This window comes from Vicugna pacos, chromosome 30 (assembly GCF_048564905.1).
Source record: "Vicugna pacos chromosome 30, VicPac4, whole genome shotgun sequence".
In the NCBI taxonomy this organism is placed as follows: Eukaryota; Metazoa; Chordata; class Mammalia; order Artiodactyla; family Camelidae; genus Vicugna; species Vicugna pacos.
Genome location: NC_133016.1, coordinates 35,620,629 through 35,634,192, shown reverse-complemented (window position 1 = coordinate 35,634,192; position 13,564 = coordinate 35,620,629). Strand labels below are relative to the sequence as shown.

General features: G+C 41.9%; 2 pseudogenes; one reads left to right on the top strand and one right to left on the bottom strand.

The window, feature by feature from the left end:
* The window catches only part of LOC140690475 (DNA primase large subunit-like), a 95,958-nt pseudogene that overhangs the window by 56,956 nt on the left and 25,438 nt on the right, over window positions 1-13,564 (bottom strand).
* On the top strand, window positions 12,328-12,427 carry LOC116278509 (U6 spliceosomal RNA; annotated as a pseudogene).

Genomic DNA, 13,564 nt, shown 5'->3' with positions numbered 1-13,564 from the left:
CTCGCTGAGAGCTTAGGCACGAGAGAAAACAAGGGTCAATGAGGTTTCTGATCTGAGCAACTGGGAGAATGGAACCGCGGTCACCTGAGGTGGCAAGGGCTACAGTTGGTTTGGGCACGCTGGTGGACCAGGAGCTCACTTCTGGAGACTTTGATTCAAATATTATTGCATTTGTATGATCTAGAATCTACATCATAAGGAGGCACGTGGACTTCACGGAGAAGGACAGCCTGGGGAGATACACTAGAAGCCTTCAAAAAGGATGAGTTCATCTAGGGAGTCAGTATAGATTTTAAAAAAGATAGAAAGAAAAAGACTATGCTGTGTCCCAGGGCACAGAACTACTGAAAAAGAAGAACACCGCCACGGAGACGCTGACTGTCTACGGTGATCGAGCCCTTCAAGTACCCCACGAACTCTTCCGAACCAGTCCTTCAAATTCTGATCAAAGGGTAAATTCGTCTTTGCTGCAACAGAAGAAAGATAGTTACTGTGACATCAACCAGATGGGGCCGTGCGCTGAGTAGCTCCTTGGATACAAATTTTTTTTTGATGGGGCAGGTAATTAGGTTTATTTATTTATTGAATGGAGGGACTGGGGATGGAACCCAGGACCTCGTGCATGCTAGGCATGGTGTTCTACCTCTGAGCTGTACCCTCCCACTTCAGATACGATTCTGGGAAAGGCACAAATTGCTGAAAGCAGAGGCATGGGCAAGGCCGAGGAAGGAGGCTGAATTCCATACAAGAGGTGACACATGGAGTCAGGTGGTAACAGCTCTACTGAGATGACGACACAGGCTGATGGGAGACCCAAGTGCTCTCTGCCACGAAAACTTCCATGGTCAACCCAAATCCTCTCTGCGTGCCCCCCTAAGTCAAGTATCCGAACCTGTATGAGAAACACGAAAAATCTGAGAGGCACTGATCTCAATCATCTGTGGATCACCTCAAGGCCTAAAAGGTAGATTTTAAGTGACTACCTAAAAGTTAGCATTTCAGCACTCATTAGAAACATTGAGCTCTGAAAAGATCTCATCTCAGCGCTCACCACCAACGTTCTTTGGACATCTGACATTCTACAGGAGAATCCAAAGTCATGTATCAAGGAACCCCTTGCTCAGATCTTCTAATCTCTCCCTGATCTTAATAGATCACCACACAGCAATGAAACTGGCCTGTAACTTCTCAGGGTCAAGTGAGAATACTTTCACTGATACTGAATAACACCATGCACTCAGTCAGCTTTTACAATGGTTCGGTATCAGACTGATCCACTTGAGAAATGAAGCTGAGTCTGCAGCCAGATTAGATGGTGGTAGGAAAGGTCCTCCACTAGGTCAGCAACAGCCTTTACACAAATCCTACATGGTCTGTGAAATGCAAGTCCCAACTCCACATGCTCAAATCCCACACCGTTCAAGGTTCAATTCAAATACCCATTTCCCATGAAGCCCTCTCTGAGCACCTGGGGGATGTAATGTCTCTCTTGTGACTCTGCCCTCACACTGTACTTATCACTGTGTGCCTCACATTAAATGAGGACTAAAGGGGGTGTTTTATTGATCATCATCTATACACTAGACACTGGGCTAATAAGCAGTAGGCAAAGAGTATCGTCAAGCGTAATTCCATCATGATCCTTATTTGATGGATGAGAAAACCAAAGCTGAGAGATGCCCACTTTTCCAGGCCACACAACTAATCATCAGCAGATGGGGTCCAAGCTCTGGTCTGACTCCAAAGTCTAGGTTTTCCCTCTCGTACCACATTTCCTCCCCTTCCTGACCTACTCTGCTCAAGATTCTAGAGTTTTATTTATTAAGGTATGGGAAAGATTTCCAGGTATCCAATAAATGCTTCTTGAGTGTAAACCTGAAAAATAAATGGTCTCCCCACCTCATAAAACTCACAATTAATGAGAAGGTGATCCAGTGGTTGTGTTATAATAAGAAAGAAGTTGTATCAGTCTGGTCTGGACTGTATCCCTTGAGTCATGTATTAGGCATATTTTTTCACTCACAGTCTTTAAAGCTTTGATACACAGAGAGTTTAAATACTAATAAAATTAGATTTCATTCCAAAAATGAGGGTCATGGGGTCTTCCTCCCCCCTCAGCTAAATTTAGGGCAGTGAAGTTACCTAGGTGTTCAGCAATGCCTACTCCTGTTTCATACAATTTGTTTTTTATTTTTCATCTTTCTAAATGAAGAGGACAACTCCATCAGAGCATTCCAAGTTTTGACAGAACGGCCTATCCGGGAGACAGGAGGGCCCCATGAACCCTGGACCTTCCACTCACTAGGAAATTCCCCGAGCTTCAGGGTGCCTCTTTGAAAGATTCAGATAATCACAATGCCCACTCTCATGTGAATTCCTGATGACTAAATAAGAACATTTACATAAAGTGCCAGGCACATGGCAGGGCTCATTAAATGCTAGTAGCAACCCTCACTTTAACAAATTCCTGCAAACAGCTGATCCATGCCGGGGACAGCGGGTTTACACCACATCTGTCCTCTTCTCTAAGAGCCATTTAAAGCACTAAACATGTTCCTAAGAAAAGAAGTAACTTTTTTTTTTTTTACTTCATATGCCTCTGTCAACAACCTCCAATGTCATATCCCTTATTGGTAGCTGTTTTTCCCCCTCACTGCTGATAAACCTTACAGACAGTAAAGGAAATGTTCTCTTTTCGGGTTAGGTTTATCTGCATGAAGAGAAAACAGTACACGCCATTCAGTCTGGCACTCAGGGTCCGCTTGTCTAAGGATAAGCAGAGGTCAGGAGGGCAATTTACCCACAAGAGGGCTTCCCTAACACAGCGACCACACGCTCCTGATCAGCTGTACCTTTACATGAAACCTATGTCTTTATTACTACAGATAAGTTCAAATACGAAGGGGGTGGGGAGTAGCACAGCCTGCAACTCTTACTGAGGGAAATGAACAGCTTGACACACAAGCACCATTTTTAACCAATGAATACATATCATGGAAAGACTGGGAACACAGCTTTCTGTCCCTGCAATGAGGGCAGGGAGAGGATAAACGCTGTAAGGTAGAGTCCCTGCTACTTGGACACTTAAAATCTGGTTGGCATTCTTAAAAGGGGTGCTGAGGGGCGTGGTCACTGCTGGCTCAGACATTTAGGAGAAAACCAACATGGGGGGGTGGAGGCTGGGCCTTTTTATATAGACAGGAAGGCTTCTCTGGCTCTGACCAACAGTGGCTCAAACCAAATCTAATTCCTCCTCAGTAGTACTGAAATTAATTCTAGCCGGCTGCCCACAGATCCTTCAGAATTACCTCTCCCATCAGAGAGTACAGCCTCCCCCTTTTCTCCAGGCAATCAATTTATCCAACCTAGAGATGGACTAAAATTATCTTTAAATTCTATCTAAATTAAGTTCTAGGAATGACCTTGAATGTGAACATCTAAATGTAACAAAAATATAGCTTTGAAAACAACGTTTATAAACCATACATGTCATGGGCTCCACTAAAAGGAGTTATTGTTACTGGCTGAAATGAAACATAATATGGCTGTAAACAGGAATTAAATGGCATTACCACAGCATTATTCAAATTGTGTCCTTTGTATGAAAGGCCTCAAGGTACAATCAATACGTTAATAATTAAAGCAGACAACAAAGACCATATAATTGTGCTAAAGTAATGTTTAAATGTTGACTTATCAGAAAGAGCCCATTATTAAGACAGATTTTTTTTGGTGCTATTTCAGAAGGCCCATAAATTGAAAAAAAAAACAGTAAGAGATGGAGAACGCCTTATGTCAGGTACTTTTCAGGAATCCTCTTGGCTCTGGTCCTTTGCAGTAAGAACTTGGAAACTGCAGAAGCATCTGCCTGAACTTCTGTGCGGCCAAGGAAACACTGGGAAAGGGAAACAGAAGCAGGAAGAGGGGACCAGAAGTAGCCTTAAGTGTTAGGACATCCTTGAAATTCCAAGAATCAAGCTAAGTGTTTCTGCTGTCACAGTGTCACTGAAGGATGGGGAGATCCAGACCCCCAAGCAAGTGGGAGAGCCAAGGCTTTGCTGGTGAGCTAACACCAGGCACAGCAGGAAGCGGGAAGCAAGGGCCCACCGAAGCCCCCACAGCACTAGGAAGAAAGAAACCACGCCCACCTCCAAAGAATAAAGAATGCGACACTTCCTGGAAAAGTAAGAAAACAGGAAAAATACCTTATGATCTCTTGAATTAACTTGAATGAAATCATTTTCAGTAGCAAATAATATATTCCAATATACTGATAAAATGACCATGTCCTAAATTTATATTTTTTTAAATATAGTTTTTTAAGAGGAATTTTTTAATGATTTAAAACCAAAAGTAGAGATAGAAGTATAATTGTGATAAAACTTGCATCTAAGAGAATTAATCCACATGCATTCTTTCCCTCTGTTGATAAAGAAACATCACATCTATGATAAAATTTAAAAACATCAAAGTGGAAAGCAAAATTCATCTTCAAGTGGGTTTAAAAGTACAGTCATATCTAAATTATCATATTTATAACCCTAAGCATGTCTTTAATCTCCAAGTTTCCAGAGAAAAGTCAGTCTTCACTATTCTGACTTTACCTTGACACATGCATCAACTGGACAACAGTGTTCGCCACCACCAGCTAATGATGATGCTGTATTGTATTACTTCCTAACATTCACTCTTTCTGACCAGTGCTTTGTTTCCCACTGCACGGTGAGATTAGAACTCAGGGACCTACCTGCAGAATGGTGAAAGTATAAGGGGCTGAAGCAAAGAAGAAAGAGAAACAGAAAGTTGATATAAAGGGCCTCTTTAGCTGCAAAGGTGTGAAGGAAAAATAAAGGACACTGTAGCTAAAGGATTAATTTAGCCCAAGAGCCATAGCCCATCCTGTAGGCATCAAGCATTTCTCTTTTGGGTATCTTTCCAGTGAGGGTGGAAAGGCAGGAATTTTTTTGAGATTTAGGAAATTTAGTAGGAACATCACTTTTCTCCCTCTCACTTAGGACCTTGACTAAATCACAGGACCCTCGTGTGGAGGGGTGGCTGAGCCTTACTGTGCTCATCCCTCTAGGCTGAATGGATCAGAGGTCTGAGGGCAAGAGAGTCTGCCCCAGTCAGTCATAGAGTGACCTCAAAGCCCGGTACCTCCTTTAAACCATCACCCCCCAAAACAAAGGGTCCAGCATGGCCTCCCTGGCTGAAACCCGAAGTGCCATGGGCCTGGTGCGGGCAGGACATCTGCCTGGCCTCCCAGCCCTGCTTCCTGCCTGAATTTCCTGTGCTCTGCTGTCTCCACCTGGCCCTCCCTCCATCCCCAACTTTTGGCAGGATCTGGTTACACTGCAGCTCAGCTTACTGAGAGCCTTGTCACCGCAGCCAAGGGCTTGAAGATCCAGTGTCTGCAACTTCTGGGTAAACCTGGACAGCTTTCCTTGCGTCCAGTTTTCCTCATCCTGAAATGGCAAGGACTGACATTTGCTCCTCTGTACCCACTAAGACGTGATAAATCTCACCAGTTTTGCCTGAGAGTTCTCGGTTGCCAACAATGCCAAACCCAGAACTGTCATGCAAAATGCAAGTCATGGGCAAAATGTCACCTGTTGGTCACCTTCCCCAACTACCCTAGTCAAAACTACACTCCCTAACTTTTCCCTGCAAAATTTTCTCCTTAGCATTTATCATCGACTAATATATACTTGTTTACTGTATCTCCCCCACCAGAATATGAACTCCAGAGGGGCTGGCACTTCTGTCTGTTTGCTCACTGCTGTGCCTCTAGCATCTAGAAGAGGTTCTGGGATACAGCAGATGCTCTATGAACACTTGTGAAATGGATAAATAAAACACAGTCTTACACAGCCGCTGAGGCAAAGACGGGTGGCTTGGGCAGATCTGGAGAGCACCAAGGAAAAGGACAAGACTCTTCTAAGGCTCCCAAGTCAAAAGCAATCTACCTCTCAGGGGTCGCATCAATGTGGCCCTCACCACCTTTTCACCCAAACAGTGACGCCTCATTTTCCTCTGAACCTGTATCCTCACTTAAAAGCCTTGCTCCCTCTTGAAAGCTGGCAGTCTTGCCGGTCCAAAACATTAATCATGGAGACCCCCCCTTGAGTAAACATCCCTCCAGTTCCTTATCTGGTTAGGATTCCTCCTCTCCTGACTGAGCAGCACAAAATTGCACTATTAAAACACAGCCACTCTCTGGGTCCCCACAGCTGTGGGAACTTACAGTCTCTTACTATAAAGAGAAATGCACATGGACAGGTGCGAAATAGCTATTTGGTTATTTTTTTTTAATAAAATGAAAACCCACTTGACAAGAAGTAAAGTAACTGGAAAGAAGGTGCCAAGTAATATTTTTTAAGCAAAAACAAGAAAAAATTAATCAAGACAGATTTACAAGAACATAATGAGTGATAAAGACACAGTGGGTCATGGAAGAAAACCACTTGTGACCCCTCGAGATTCTTCAGTTTAATAAATCTTCCAGAGGGAACATCCCCTCACGTCAGAAGTCTGACCCATCCTGGAGCTTATACACCCAACTTATCTGGAGAAATGTACTACCAGGGTATACCCTGGAACCTTCATCTCGGACCTCCTTATCGTCACTCTCTCCTGAGAGCACTGCACGGACTAACAACAAAAATTCAGCCTGCCTTGTAAAATGTTGGTTACAATGTCAGTTTAATGCAACATAATCCATAAGGTGTTGCGGATAAGACAACAGATCTAAATGAAAAATTCAAGTGGAAGTCTTCTACCTTTTACCTCATTTTCATAATTTGAGGCTTGAAAAGCAATTATTACTAAAGCTACTTTTACCAGAATCATGTTGGAAGGGAGGGCTGACGTCACCTGTTTTATTCTGATGATCGACTTAACACAATACATAACTGAACTGAAAATCTGACCAGCTAGCCCCCTGACGATTCATGAAGCAAGTGCATCCTGCTCAAGCCTGGGTTTAAATATTAATCCTTCACTGTGCTCCCTAGACTTTGTCTCCCAAATGTGATGCAAGGCACGGAGAGACGAGGGGGGCCCTTCACACCTTTATTGCACATTAAAGTACTTAAAAGAGAGAATGTAACAGAAATGTCATAGCATAAAACTTTAAAAAACTCATTCTAGAGACATGGTAACAGCTAAGGCTACCTTTAAAACTGCAACTCAAGAACAACAGGGATGAAAATTAGACTTCTTTTACAAGAAACTACTTTTGCTACATTCAGTTACTTTCCTAGGATACAGCTAATGTGAACATTCAGGCAAAACCAAGTTTTCTTCTAAAGAAAAGCCAAAAATGTAACCAATTAAACTAATTAAGGTTTGTATCTATAAGTTAACAGGTTTACAAATATACCGAGAAAACATGCAAATGATTATAGACTCATTTATCAATGTTTTAAAATGTATTAACTACCATTGGTTCAGCACTTCACAAATTACATAGCATTTCATGTATATTCTTATTTCTTTGCAAAGTTTTAGTCAGCATTACTGTTGTTCCCTTCTTAATGACAATATGATGGAAGCCCTGGTGATGGAACACGGAACCGAAAACCTCCACTCTAAACTGTTCCCACCTGGGTGTATCTGGCCGGTCACACACGCCCATCTTCTAAACAGCATGCCTGTCTGTTCTCCCCTTGGGAGCGCTGGGGACAGCAAATGGTCTGGAACAAAACACATCTGGGTTCTGACTCAGGTCTGATCAGGAACTACCCCTGCTGCCCGTAGAAGTCATGAAACTCTACAAACGGAGGGTATCTATCTCACAGGGTTGTTGTGAGAGTAAATGGAATAAGGAACACAGAAAGGACTGAATAACAGCACATCTGCTTGGCTGGTTCCTAAACCTGGATAAATTTTACCTTATGTCCTCTCCACTTCTGTTCTAAGGCCACAAGGATTGCTGGAGGAAGCAAGAGAACAGTGCTGACCTAGCCGATTACAAATTTATGGTCTAACACAGCTTCTCTCAGCAGTAAACGAGACATAAATAGTAAATAATACCTGTCCCAGGACTATTTTAAGGATTCCACAAGATGGTATATGTAAAGGATGAACTACAGTGTCCGGCATGTGCTAGGCGGGTAGGAGATGGTCAAACTGTAATCGTTCCACAGCTTTTCCTCCTTCGTATTGATCACATGTGAACTCCTCCGTGCACGCCAGGAAGCTGCTCCTCCTCTGTGAGCACACGGAGCAAGCGCTATGCCAAGGCCTGCACACACAGGAACCACATGGGAACTCAGTCTGACTCGAAGTCTGTACTCTGTATTAGTTCTTTACAACCTTTTTCATGTCACTAAGCACATAGGAAATGATATTTGTAAGGCACTCTAGAAGAAATGGAGGAAGCTACTCAGAGTTGAAGACAGCTAATTGGAGAACCCCCGGCCCAGCCTCGCTTCCTCGAGGGTACCTGGGATTGACGTCCGGGAGCACAGGGAGTCTTCAGCAGTGAATCGGCAGAGGGACTGTGCTGTACGTATCCATTTACTATGGGCCAGTACCTGACATGCTGCGGGGATTCAAATGTGTGTGGGGGGGGGGTTTATGGATAAAGGACAACAGCATACTTAAATCACCAACAGAAATGGACAGAACAAACAGCTGAAGATGCTCCATGGTTATTTTGATATGCCAATAACCACGCTGATTTCTGTCAGGGCAATAACTCAAAGACGGGCTCTCAGTCTTCAGTGGAAGTCAGTTTCACCTTCACTTGGAAGGCTTGTGAAACCACCCGCCTCTGGAGCCTGATTCAGAGAGTTAGCATTTCTGACAAATTCCCAGGTCATGCTGAAGCTGATATGGCTGGTCTGGATCCTGGGAGAAACGCTGGTCTTTAAAAGAAAGCCCCAGTGACAAATGTGCTTCGTATATGCACAGCCCACCAGCCAAATATGCAATCCTCAGGCAGCCAATTTATACTGATGCAGGTCCTAGCTGGCTGGATTCTGGGACAAAAGATACGCTTTTTGCACAGCGCTAAATGCCACTTGACCCAATTATATGAGCACGTAGCAGGCCTCAGGTACATTCTCACCAGGGACAGGAAGTCCAACTACACAACACGGACTTGATCTGTGGTGTGTTTCACATCTAATAGGGCCAGGTCAAAACAAATTCAGGACAACAATGCTACAAGCAATCTGACTAAGAGGACACATTGCTTTGAATTTATTAGAAGAATTATCTGGTTCAATTTAATTCTTAACAAAGCTCGTGGCTGAAGTGATTAAATATCCAAGTTCCAAGTGAAAGAATACTTTAGTAGTAAGTTTTTTCTTGCTTTCCATAGAGGTTTGATTAATTTTATCTCTTGTACACAGGGTGAGGCTTTTTCTCGGGTAGACCGGCATGTAAATAACTTCAACTAAGAAAAACGTGCATAAAATTGCACTATGATTAATTAAATATATTTTGTTTGCATAAAGCAAAGATGCATTTATTTCAGAAATCTCAGAAATTATTTAGGAAATTAGACATTCAAAGCTTTGAATTCCTCTTATAGAATCAGTAACAAATCCAAAGAATCCTATCCGACACTTAAGTGCAATTTTCAAATGTCCCCAACCCTCACTGACAAAAGTTAACCGATAAAACTTTACTGTTACATTTTTAATATATCATAAATATTTATACTTGATACAATTAAGTCTAGGAATAAAAAGCCTCTATTATGAAACTAGTATTTTGGGAGTAAGGTATACCCTAAAGCAATTAGTCTGCTACAAGATCATTCATAACAACAGAACGTTCTCCAGAAATGGTTGACATTTTAATACTAAAATCCCTTATCCTCTAGCACAATGTGTATCCAAATAAAATTGGTATTTGAATATAGTGATGAGGTCAAGTCCACAGAGAATTCTGAAAGCAGAGACTTAAAAATGACAACCACTGATGATCACAACCCCCACACCAGCTGACAAAAATACAGATGTGGTGAGTGCGCACAAGAAGTCATGGAAAGAGGATAAAATCACGCGTAGGCGTGCTCTGCCTGCCTTCCCATGGCTCCCTGTCCCTGTGCTGTCATCCCTTCTCTCTGCTAATCCACAGCCTCACTTCCTCCGAGTCCTGATCCCAGACTGACAGTCAGCACACCTCCTCTAACACAACCCTCTAACAACATCCTGACACCACGGCACCCACCAAACCTCTCCTTTTCATCCTGTTGTGTAAACTGTTTTCGAGTTACTTCTATCTCTCAATTCACCCTATTATTTTAACAGATTTTAATCTATTTGGTTAAAAATACTTTTAAAAACTTAATGTTGGTCCATATAATTAAAAATCTATATTTAAACATGCTGAGTTCATTTGAACTATTTTAAATGGAGTAAGTGGAAATCTTGTTCATACTACTTTCTTTCTGTCAGTTAACTCCCGTAACATCCCAGATTCACTATGCAATCCTAGTAAATGTTCAGGGTTATGAAACTGTGTATCTCTGAAGTTATCAATGAGCCTCCACCACTGACCCTGGCTGGCAGTCATCTGTTCAGCAAGACCACTTCCTTCTGGCCCACTCATCTAATCCATCTGCCTTTGGTAATCATGTAATTACACAGATTCCCGCCAGCTCCAAGATGGGCCACACTCTCTCATCTGAGGCCCCTGCAGAACGCCACCCCCCTCCATGTGGAATCCCCTTGTCTCCCCGGCAAACTCCCTAAGTTCACCTGACAAGTGGGTCCTCCTCACTCAGGGACATACTCCGCAGCTAGTCTTATCAGCCCCTCCTCTGCTCTGCCAGAATCCATGACCACCTCTCCCCTAGCAATTATCACACTGACCTTGCGTATTTCTAGTCACCTGTTTTTTCCCAGGAGACTGTGAAGTTCTCATAAATAAGGGCTGGGCTTTTATTGCAGTATCTCTAGTCAGGGCAGTGTGTTGACTGATGGAATATGCACGTACGTGTACACACACACACACACACACGTGCCCATACTTCTCTGCACTTTTAATAAGAATCATAATTTGACTAATACATTATTTAAATATTAGAAACTAAGTAAATACTGTATTTCACTAAATAATAATGATGATAATTGGTTACCATTTCTTACATGTTTGTGTATTCTTCCAACCTATATTCTGATTTAGAAAAGTACATGAAAGACAACAGATCTGGCCAGCTGCTAAAATAACTACTAATTTTTAGAGTTTGTCAAAAATGTACTTCTATTTAAAAAGGAGAAAAAAAAAGAATTTATTTTCTCATACTGAAAGCCACTGTTTAAACTTTGGCAGGAGTCACCACATACCCAGCAAACACCTAGTCACTGCCAGGTCTGGTGCTAAGCCCCCGGGACCCACAGTGGAAAAATCCTAGTCCCTGCATTCAAGTAGCTCAAAAGTCACTCTTAAGTCACACATGCCAACAAAAATACTACAAGCTGGTAACAGTGATATAGATGATGTGCCAAGTTCAATAAGGGTAGATCAATACAGGGTATATTCTATTCCTAATACAGCAGGGTAAACAAGACCTGCAATTTCTGAACAGTGGACCATGCATAAGACAGCACACTAGAAGCCCTGTCCTCTGCTAGGACCGCCTTTTACATCGTGGGCCCCAGGGCAAGTCAATGATGAGAAACCCCTTCAAATTATGAAATCAACAACTTCTGCAAATTTCAAGCTATACTAAAATTCTTGGTTTAATTCAGCTTCAAGTTCACTATAAATTGAATGACAGCACGTTAACAAATAATCGTATAGTACCGTGCTCTGATTCATGAAGGAATTTGGGAAAAGTTGACCAAATTTTCTAGTTTTCTGTGTACTTATGGGGACTTATGATCTAGCTCATTCAATAAACATTTATTAATTTCCTACTATGAGTTTATGTTCCAGGTGCCTGCACACACAGCAGTGAACAAGAAAGATAAGCTATCTGCTTCTCTATAGTTTTATTCTAATTGTAGGTGACAGGTAATAAATAAATACATAACCAAACAATAAATATGGTTAAGTGCCGAAAGTTGTAAGAGCATACTCTGTGAACAAGTAACCAGGAGCCATACAAGGCGGTACCTCTATGTATCATTAATACCATCTCCTGGAGTCTGTATGCTAGTCTGAAAATAGTTTTGAAAGAAAAGAAAAATAACCAATCCAAACTAACAGCCCTGAAGAAGCATTCTGTAGACAGATGACTACTTTTCACATACACAGAGGGACTTAGTACATCGAAATCCTAATAAAAAATAACTCAACATGTGCATCAGAAACTTCAGCTGCTTCCACAGTCACATTACTACCAGTCCAGAATGACTACCAGAGCCCTCGCTTCAGCAGCACAGATACTAAAGCTGAGACAATACAGAGATTAGCATGGCCCTTGTGCAAGGGTGACAGGCAAACTCATGAAGCGCTCCATACTTTTGTATGTACACGGATGACTGAAACATGATGCTGTGCACCAGAAACTGACAAACTGTAACTGACTATACAAACTTTTAAAAAATGGCTATCAGAGAACACAAGAATTTGTAGACTGTAATACAAAAATTGCTTCTCCTTAATAAAAGATATCTAGGGACATGCTACCGTAATATTTATACTCTGGATGACAGTGAAAAAAATGAACACATACAGTTTTAGATAATTTTATAATACAGACAAGTTCCCTTCCAACATCAAGCATAAACTTAGACAGAAAAGTATTCAAAATATTAAAAAAAAGACAACTAAATAAAAGCCTGCAACAGACCAAGCAAAGGGACATGGGAGAAAGAGACAGTCACTGATCAGGCAGTCAATGCCCAGAGGACAGGGCTTAATTATCAATGAAGACAGGTTTTAAAACAAATCCATAAAAATCTGTAAGCCTTTTTATAATATATTATAAATAAAAGAGGCTGAATTATTTTTTAAAAAGTATAAAGCTAGAGTTGTGTTATGGACTGAACTGCATCCTAAAATTCATATCTTGAGGCCCTAACTCTATGTATTGGGCCCTTTAGAGAGGTACTTAAAGTTAAATGAGGTCGTAACAGTGGGCAGGACTGATGTCCTTCTAATGAAGAGGAAGAAACACCAGAGAAGTGGACATAGAGAAAAGGCCACATGAGGACACAGCCCAGAAGGAAAGAGGCTGGGGGGACACTGAATCTGCCCACAGCTGGACCTGCACTTCTGCCTCCACAGCTGGGGAACACAGTCCTGCTGTTCAGATAAGCAGTCCGTGTACTTTGTTATGCAGCCCTAGCAAACTGATACAAGACATAACAAAGTGTCATTATAAAGATCACTCGGTAAATATCCTCTGTCCTATCATTCATTTCTCCCAGGAAAGAAGCAAACCAAGAAATAGACAATAAAAAACTGACTTCATACCACAGTGCCATGGCATAGAAGGGACAAGAGATCCTTATTTCCAAAATAAAAGGTGATCAGCTAGTACTCTTAAAGAGAGACAAGGAATAGGAGTGGGAATCTGAGAACGACGAACAGATCAAGAAACAGCTCTCAGGTTTACAGTGATAAATGTCTGTCTAAAAACACTCTGTGAAAGGTTCTG